A 9,998-nucleotide genomic window follows, 5' to 3' on the forward strand; every position below is an offset into this window, starting at 1 on the left:
CCTGCACATCTCCTACTGGGGATATGCCCGCAACCCAGGTACATGCCCTTGACCGGAATCGAACCCGGGACCCTTCAGTCCGCAGGCCGACGCTCTATCCACTGAGCCAAACCGGTTTCGGCGATAAATTCTTTTTTTAAAAAAATATACATTTTATTGATTTTTTACAGAGAGGAAGGGAGAGGGATAGAGAGCTAGAAACATCGATCAGCTGCCTCCTGCACATCTCCCACCGGGGATGTGCCCACAACCCAGGTACATGCCCTTGACCGGAATCGAACCCGGGACCCTTCAGCCCGCAGGCCGACGCTCTATCCACTGAGCCAAACCGGTTTCGGCGATAAATTCTTAATAACGTGTTGCTGTACCTAAATGAGATACCTTATCCCCCAGCTTCTCAGAACCCACCAGTCTCCGCTGCTTTTCAGACCTCCAAGGCTGTCACTTCTCCGAGCACCAGGCGGAGGAAACCTCTAGCTCAGTGACTGTCAACCTTTTCATCTCATGGCTCACATCATCTTACTGAAATTCTGTGGCATGCCAAAAAATAGATATAGTTTTGGTTCACTCACACTGGGCCGCTATTGTGTTGGCTGTTGTCTTTTTAAAAAATATTTTTATTCATTTCAGAGAGGAAGGGCGAGGGCGAGAGAGATAGAAACCTCAATGATGAGGCCCCAGCCAGGTTGGCCCAGTGGATAGAGCGTCAGGTCGGCTGAAGGGTCTCGGGTTCAATTCCTGTCAAGGGCACGTGCATGGGTTGCGGGCTCGATCTCCAGGAGGGGGCGTGCAGGAGGCAGCCCATCAGGAAAACATTGATGTTTCTATCTTTCTCTCCCTCTCCCTTCTTTTCTGAAATCAATAAAAAAGAAAGGAAGAAAGAAAGGAAGGAAGACCAATGATGAGAGAGAATCATCCATCAGCTGCCTCCCACACACCCGCTACTGGGGATCAGGCCCAGCAACCCGGGCACGTGCCCTGAAGGGAATCAAACCTTGACCTCTGGGACTAAGGAGTCAACAGTGAAAGCTCAGTCATAATATTGAATTTGTGCATTCCTTCTTCTTTGGCTTGAAGACTTTAAAACAGGGATTCGTAAACTTTGTGATTTCAAGAATCCTTTATGCACTTAAAATTTATTGAGGCACATGAAGAGCTTTTGTTTATATGGGTTATATCTGTAGATAATTACTATATTGGAAATTAAAACCAAGGAATTAAAAATGTGGATTTATTCTCATTTATAAAATGAGAATAATCTCATTTCATGTTAACATGAATAACATTTTTATGAAAGACGATTTTAAAAATAATTTAGTGAGAAGAGTGATATTGTTGTACATTTTTGCAAATCTCTTTAATGTCTGGTTTAATAAAAGGTAACCGGATTCCCACATCTCCTTCTGCATTCAATCCATTGTGTTATGACATGTGATATAGCTTATGGACAGCTCCATTGTGCAGCAAGAAAAGGATATTTTAGTTAGGATAGCTATTGGAGGCCTTTATGAGAGGGTGACTTTTAAGTAACGACATGAAGGAGGAGAGGGAGCTAATGATATGATTAGCTGAGGCAAGAGCACTCTCAAAGCAAGTGCAAATGACTGTGGCACAAGCAGCAATCTTTACTCCAAGGCTATTACAGTGACTGTAGTTATCCAGGTGAGAGATGATGAGGACACCATCAGAGAGGCCTCCTGGTCTACCTTGTCTAAAACATTCCATCATTCTCTTAACTCAGCAATGTCTTTATCTTTTTTTAGCACAGTTAGTAATTATTTTATTTGCTTGCTCACTCACCTAGGCTCTCCCAGCAAGCTTCTGAAGGGGCCTCTGTCGGTCGTATGCACTGATGCATCCCCATTTCCTAGCAATTAGTAGGCACTCGGTAACAGAATGAATCACATTACATCTTGGTATTCATGGCACCAGTAATTGTATCTGATCCATATAAAGCGTTTAATGCATTTTTGTTAAATAAAATCATGTTTCTATGGCAGGCCATTATAATAACTAGGATGTGGGCTTAAACCTTTAGGACAGTGGTTCTCAACCTTCTGGCCCTTTAAATACAGTTCCTCATGTTGTGACCCAACCATAAAATTATTTTCGTTGCTACTTCATAACTGTAATGTTGCTACTGTTATGAATCATAATGTAAATATCTGATATGCAGGATGGTCTTAGGCGACCTCATGTGAAAGGGTCGTTCGACCGCCAAAGGGGTCGCAACCCACAGGTTGAGAACCGCTGCATTAGGACAAAGTAAGACTTACTGACTAAGAAAGCTGGAATTGTACATGTATATTCGTCTGTAAATTTGAGTCTTAAAAAACAAATTTGAGTCTAAGTTTGGTAAACTATTCAAGGAGAGTGCAGTCCTTTTTAAAAATATATATATATTTTTATTGATTTCAGAGAGGAAGGGAGAGGGGGAGAGATAGAAATATCAATGGTGAGAGAGAATCATTGGTTGGCTGCCTTCTGCATGCCCCACATGGGAATAATCAAGCCCGCAACCTGGGCATGTGCCCTTGACCAGAATCGAATCTGGGATCCTTCAGTCTGCAGGCTGATGCTCTATCTACTGAGCCAAACCGGCTAGGGCAAGGAGAGTGCATCTTGGAATGCACTCCTTTTTGGAAGGTCACCAGCTGTAACAAGGGAATTAGGAGTCTTCAGCAACGGGCCTAAGATCAGAGTGGAGCAAACTATTCCACTTCCAAGATGTATCAGTGAAGGTCAATGAGCAAGAATAGAGCCTGGCTCTTTTCTTTCTTCTTCTTCTTTTTTTTTTAATCCTCATCCAAGGACATGCTTTTATTGATTTTAGAGAAAGAGGAAGGGAGAGGGAGAGAGAGAGAAACATCGATGTGAGAGAGGGCCTGGCTCTTTGTCACTCCGGAGAGCTGTTGAAGGGCTGGTCTTCAAAGGCAGCTGTGGCCCTATGCGTTTCGCTGTGAGCAGTGGGCGTTCTGGCTGGATTGTTTGCCATGTTTATGCTGCTTGGCTGCCTAGCGGTGAAGACGGGGAAGATATCGCCTCTCACATTCAATTCCTAGAATAGAATCAGGTGATAAATATACAAGGAACAAGTCTAATTGTATCATGGGTAGGAAAGGGTGCCTGCCCATATTCAAAAGGGGGAACGTTGCCCGTTATGGACATTTCATGGAAGGCTGACAGTGGTGGGCGTGCCTGCGTGGGATATAGTGAGTGCTTTGCCAAAGGGACATTTCTAGAAGGACCGTTCTCAAAGAGAACGGCTGGCACACATATTCCACCACGACTTCATAGTATATGAAGTCGTGGTGGTTCTTCAATAAGGTCTAAGATTCTCTGAGATATGTTTTCCAGTTTTAGAATATCAAAACATTTTTTTTAACCATTTGTTATGTTTAATTGCAAAGCTAAGACTAAAATCAGGGGCCAGGGTTGGAAAAATATTATGTAAACAGGCACACCTTGTTTTATTATGTTTTGCTTTACTGTGCCTCGCAGATATTGCGCTTATTTTATTTATTTATTTTTAATGGGTATAATACTGGTATAATAACATTACGTAAGTTTCAGGTGTACAACATTATAATTTGATATCTACATATACTATAGCGTGCTCACCACCCAAAGTCTAGGTTCCGTCCATTTGACCCCCTTTACCTATTTTGGCCTCTTCCCAACTCTTCCTCCTGTCTGGTAACCTCCAATCTGTGGTCTGTATCTATGAGTTTGTTTTCGTTTTATTTTCTTTCGTTTTTGTTTTATGTTCCGCATATGAATTAAATCACACGGTTTCAACATCTTTGATGCAAATGTGGAGACTGCAGCAATAAGCTGAACAAGATCATTGGAACTCAGAAATAAAGACACCTCGAAATAAAGATGGTTTCCCCTCAGCAAAAAATCAGAGTTAGAGGAAGCATCTAAGCTCCTTTGTCCCAGTCGGGCATACATCTCAGTCTAACGCTAGCACCCTGTCAATGAGCTCCCAAACCAACCGAGTGTATTTGAAATTTGAGGTCAAACAAGCACTTGTGACGTAATTGTAACAGAACAGGGAAGTGCGAGAAAAGATGGGGCTGAGGAGTTTTAGATGAGTATAGTGCCCACAGAACCGAACAATCTTCAGGAGTTTGGGCAACTAGTCATCCACATGGAAGGAATTTAAAACAGTGGGGAAGGCCTCGGTTCCAAGTGTTGTTGACTTTATCGTCTAAATATAGCTCAACCTGTCCTCCTCTCTCCTTCTCCACTGCCACCCCTTAGGCCTACCCGCCTTCTCTTACTTGGACCCTGTAATTGCTTCCTTGTCTCCCTGCTTCTCTGCTTTGCTCCCTTCCAACCTGTAGCCAGTTCGAGCTGATGAGAATTCTAATCTGATTGTGCCACTCCTTGCTCACAGCCTTTTAATAACTTGTTCTCAGGGTGAACAAGATCAAATCCTTACCTGACCCACAAGTAGGGTTGTGAAATAAAATACAGAATACCCAGTCCAATTTGAATTTCAGATAACATAATTCTTTAGTGCAAATATATCCCATGCAATTATCCATTGCTTATCTGGAATTAAATTCAACCTGGCATCCTGTGTTTTTATTTGCTAAATCTGGCAACCCTACCCACAAGGGCTTTGCAAAATGTTGGCCTTTCTAGTGAAACTTTTGCGTATATTTCAGATCTGTCTCAAAAACCATTCATCAGGTTGGGGAAGGTGTCTTATACTAAAAAGTTTTTTGTTTTTTTTTTCATTTAGATGTAAATTAGACCAAGCATATCAGAAAAAAGAGAAGTTTTTGACATTTTTATATTCTGACAATGAGAGGGTATGTTGCTCAAAAGAATCTAATATAGCCTGGCCAGTGTGGTTCATTGGTTGAGCGTCAACCTATGAACCAGGAGATCACAGTTTGATTCCAGGTCAGGGTACATGCCTGGTTGCAATCCCCAGTAGGGGTTGTGCAGGAGGCAGCTGATCAATGACTCTCTCTCATCATTGATATTTCTCTCTCCCTCTCCCTCTCCCCCTTCTTTTTCCTCTCCCTCTCCTTCTCCTTCTCCTCTCCCTTTCCCTCTCCTTCTCCCTTCCTCTCTAAAATCAATAAAAATATATTTTAAAAAAGAACCTAATATAACACACTATCGATCCACCAGATATTCTGAATTAACTTTTTTTTTTAAACCCTCCAAGCTCTACAGGAGAAAAACCTAATTATTTGACAACTTGCATGCATGAAAATGAAGCAAGTTTTGCTGGTCTGACTTCATCTGTCCAGCTCTTTTCTTGAAACGTTGTTCTTTCTCCTTGGGATGTTATTAATATTCGCTGGAATCCTAGGAAGGATCTAAAAATTTGCATTTCTTTTATTTGTTTCCTTTGGCAAATTTGTTTCTAGAAAGGACATTTTAACCTACTTCCCAACTGTTTTTAGTGACCTCCTGTGGTTGAAAGGAAAAGACACACTCAAAATAAACTCAAAATAAAAGGAGCATCATGTCTAGGGAATGGCCATCCTGTCTCACAGAGCTTTGGTTTCTGTAACCTCTCTTTCTCTCATGGCTCCTCAGCCGCAGCTTTCATCACCAAGTGGCAATCCTATTTGTACATGCTTGTCACTGAGATAGAATATATGCCACCTGTTTGTTTAAAGAATCATTTACTGATTTTTAGAGAGGAAGGGAAACATTGATGTGAGAGTGCAACACCAACCGCCTCCCTCCTCCCGCCACCAGAAGATTGAGCCTGCGACCCGGGCATGTGCCCTTGACCGGGAATGGAACCAGGTGCATGGGATGAAGCCCAACCAACTGAGCCACACCGGCCAGGGCTACATGCTACCTGTTGTGGCTGGTGTGGTTATACTTGAAGAAATGAAGGCTCAGAAAGATGAAGTGATTTGCCCAACAGTACACAGCATTATAGTTTTCTCACATAACACGGGAGAGCAACTGTGTTTATCGGGCTTATCAGATATACCCTCCCCCATAAAGTAGGCCTTTAAAATGTCTGATGCATGCTGTAACATGAATGTTGAAAACATTATGCAAAGTGATATAAGCCAGACACAAAAAGACAAATATTGTATGATTCCAGAATAGGAATATACAGTGTCCAGAATAGGCAAATTCAGAGAGACAGAAAGTGGAATAGAGGCTATCAGGGCCTCAGGGGAGAAAGGATACAGTTACTGTTTAACGGGACAGTTTCTGTTTGGAACGATGAAGAAGTTCTGGAAATGGGTAGCGGGGATGGTTGGACAACATTGTGTATATTCAAGGCTACTGAATTGTACACTTAAAGCTTATTCAGATTTCACCAGGTTGACGTGCTCTGTGGTTGTGATGTCGTTGTACGATAGCTGTACAAGCTGTTATCACTCGAGGAGGCTGGGTGAAGGGTGACAGGACATCCACATACATGTCTTTGTAACTTTCTGTGAATCCATCTTTATGTCAAAATAAAAAGTTAACGTGGACACATAATACCAGGAACAAATAAGTAGACTGCAGTCAGATTCCAAACTAACTGGAGGGCAAATTTAATACCATGTCCTGGTTTGCTAGGATCACTCCTTGTCCTTGAGGAGAATTTTCTCTTCTTCCGGAGTGGCTCTCATGTGGCTCATGGTCAAAGAGAGGATGACGCACAGGCTGCTAACCTTCCTTTTTTTGGCCGGCATATGCAATCTATCATCACATTCTTTCCAAGAAGGGAAATGAAAGACGCGGGCAAGACTCAGCTCTGTCCTGACCAAGATCCTGTGGCAGTCAGGAGTCACTGATCCTAAAATAACAGTGAGCTCGGGTTTTTACCTTGATTCTCTCTTGGTTAAACCAAAACGAAACAAAATAAAACTTGGCAGGTACAGGTGGTTTTCAGGAAATCCTCAAGTAAAGATGCATCATTCAATGTCTGTTATCACTGAGAGTATGAAAACAAAATGACTTCAAATTGATGTTTGTTTATTCAATTAAACGCGGTTCCTTATGCTTTTGTTTCTGCAAGTAACCAATGAACAATGAATAGTTCTGCAGCTTAGCAAACTAGAGAAGGCACTGAACGTCTAAATAAATCAGAGAAGTCCAGTTTCTTCCCCTGTATAGGAGCTACAGACCTCAGTGCTGGGACCAGAGCAAGAGCATTAAGGCAAAGTACAAAGCTGCTTCTAATTTTCCCAGGAGGAGGAGAAGTAGTTAAATGTTTGGACTGGAATGGGATATCCTACTCGATTGCCTGCTATAGGAAAGGAAGAACTGATGGGAGTATGGCATATTAGAGGACTCAATTAAGCAGAAAAGTCAATCTAATAAACCTGAAAGCAGATTTTGCCTGGATCAACCACATCAGTGGTTTTCAACCTTCTGGCCCTTTAAATACAGCTCCTCATGTTGTGACCCAACCATAAAATTATTTTCGTTGCTACTTCATAACTGTAATGTTGCTACTGTTATGAATCGTAATGTAAATATCTGATATGCAGGATGGTCTCAGGCGACCCACAGGTTGAGAACCGCTGAACCACATGAAGTTACACAGACACACACACACACACACGCATAAATATACATACATACATACACAAGGAGAGAATCTGGTGTTCCACTCGGGTGGTGTACCTACAGATTCCTTCAGGATGATTTTTCTTGGTTACCACTCACACTGTGGTCTCACCTTTGATAAGGGGAGCCAAGCACCTGTTAGATGGGTGGATGAGTCTATGTGTGTGTCCCGCTGCGTTACAGACTCTCCTTGGGTATTTTTTGGCTGGATAGTTAGAGCTGGCACCCAGGCTTTCCCTGAAGGCACCACACGGCTATTAGCAGGCCAGGCTTCCTTGCACACAAATCCCCTAGACCTGGGTCTAAGCACCGGCCATTGGCTTGTTTCTTCTTCCTTGATCACTTCTTTCCCACCAACCCACAAACTCACAATTGCCAGCAATCCCTTGAGACCAGTGGAGAGAGGAAGCCACACTTGGGAAGAAGATTGCTTTGTACTTTATTTACAATAGAAGGTAAGAAAAAGGAAGTTATTAACAATAATAAATAACTGGGGGGAAAACACAAAACAGCCATAAAATGACACAGAAGGATGGCATGTGTGAGGGTCACCTTTTGTTTGCTTTGCTTGTAGACTGTAACACTGTGCACTCCAAACCTTGGTCCTTCAGCAGTGGCAGTGGTATATCGACCCATTGAACGAATCAAGATCCCAGCTTGAAATGTAAACACTAAAAAATGACACTTGAAGCGACACAGAAGTGGCGTAGGCATAACAGCAACTCAAAGAACCTCTTCTTGGTGATACATAGGAACTGAAGGGGGACTTGCAATTCAATAGACATGCTTTCCCTTTTAGGCCACAACATCCCATAGCATTAACTTAACAACAAAATTACCATGAATCACATCTGAAAAGGTCTCCACACTCACATCCTCTTATTGCACTAACTCCTAAAAAGCTTAAACACTTACATTTCAAATGCAAACAGATCGTTCCAAAGGTAGAACACACAAGAACCCGGTGTTGCCTCCGTGTGCCAAGGCTGTGCGATTGCGTGACATTTCAGTCTCAGCAAGAACGAGTTGTTTGACCAGTTACAGCCGCACAATATATATATATTTTTTTTAATTTCAAGAATTAGGGCTCAAGATGGCAGATTGTTACCTGGCCTACTGAGTCAGATGATCAGAAAGGGACTAAAACTATTTAGACAATTCCTGTCTATTGGATTACCTAATTTCATATTACCTCTGAATTATACTCTGGCCCTTCTGAAAAGTAAAATTCCTACTGACCTAAACCAGACAGTGACTTTGCTGTCTCTGAGCCCTGAAGAGCTACCAAGGAAAGTAGAATTTAAAAATGTACATAAATACATTAGCCTTGCAATTTTCACAGGAAAATGATTTCTGGAGAAGTGTCAGGATCTATTCTCTAGGCCAGTATTACAGTGCCTTGAAAGAAAACCCTGTAATTACTTGTGGGGTCTTGGGTTTTTGTGCCTGCATTGTACAACCACGACTGCGCTTAGAGATTTATTCTCACGCCCAAAACATGGCTACTACAAACCTCCAAATACATTAAAACCATTCTTCCCACACAGATGCAAAACCGTAAAAGAAGGGTTTATAAATTAGTTCACCAGCGAACACATATGGTGCCTGTTATAACGATGGTGAGTGAAAAATTTCATGGCTTCCTTAGCTTTGTTTTACTATAGCCCAAAAGTAGAAACACGAAATGGTCTTCAGAGCTAACTTCTGACAAAGTGCACGCGGGAAAAACACCAAGACCCTCTGATCCTGGGAAAGCAGTCAAAGCTACAAATGCTGTACCACACACAGCCCACGAAAAGCACAGGGGCGCCTGGTATTTGAAATGCACCCGAAGTAATGAAATGTACAGCCATTGTCACGGTTTGCACCAACGTCAGAGATGAAGATGGTGTGCCGCGCATGTGCTATTCTGTGGATGACTTTAATTTGGCTACCAGAGACTTCAAACTGGTGGTGTTGGATTCACTATACTATATTTCTATATATGTACATACAGGTATAATACAATTTTGGTGAACAAAGTTGAAGGTTTCCACATTGCAGACAGAGGCACTGAGTTAAAGATTCTATTCCCCCCACCCCCAAACATGCTTAATTCAAGTTTCTGCTTTTTTCCTTCTTCTAAGTTTCCATCATGCAGCCATTGCATTTCCATCCTTATAGGAATTATTAAGGTTCTATGTACACATTCATTGCAGGCTTGTATCCCACAACAAACAAAGGCATGTATGGAGAATGTAAAATGACCCTTGGAAATCAAGGCAGATAAAATGGTGAAGTCACGTATGCTCACGATGATGGGATTCAATATTCAAAGCAGCTAAAGGAATATATGCACCCCCCTGCCCTTTTCTTAAATGCACACAAACCACATGTAGACAGAAAACTGAATGTATTTTAAGTGCACACACTTTTTTTTTTCTTTTTTTTTTTTTCAGTTG

The sequence above is a fragment of the Myotis nattereri genome (assembly GCF_964212035.1).
Source record: "Myotis nattereri genome assembly, chromosome: 16".
NCBI lineage: Eukaryota > Metazoa > Chordata > Mammalia > Chiroptera > Vespertilionidae > Myotis > Myotis nattereri.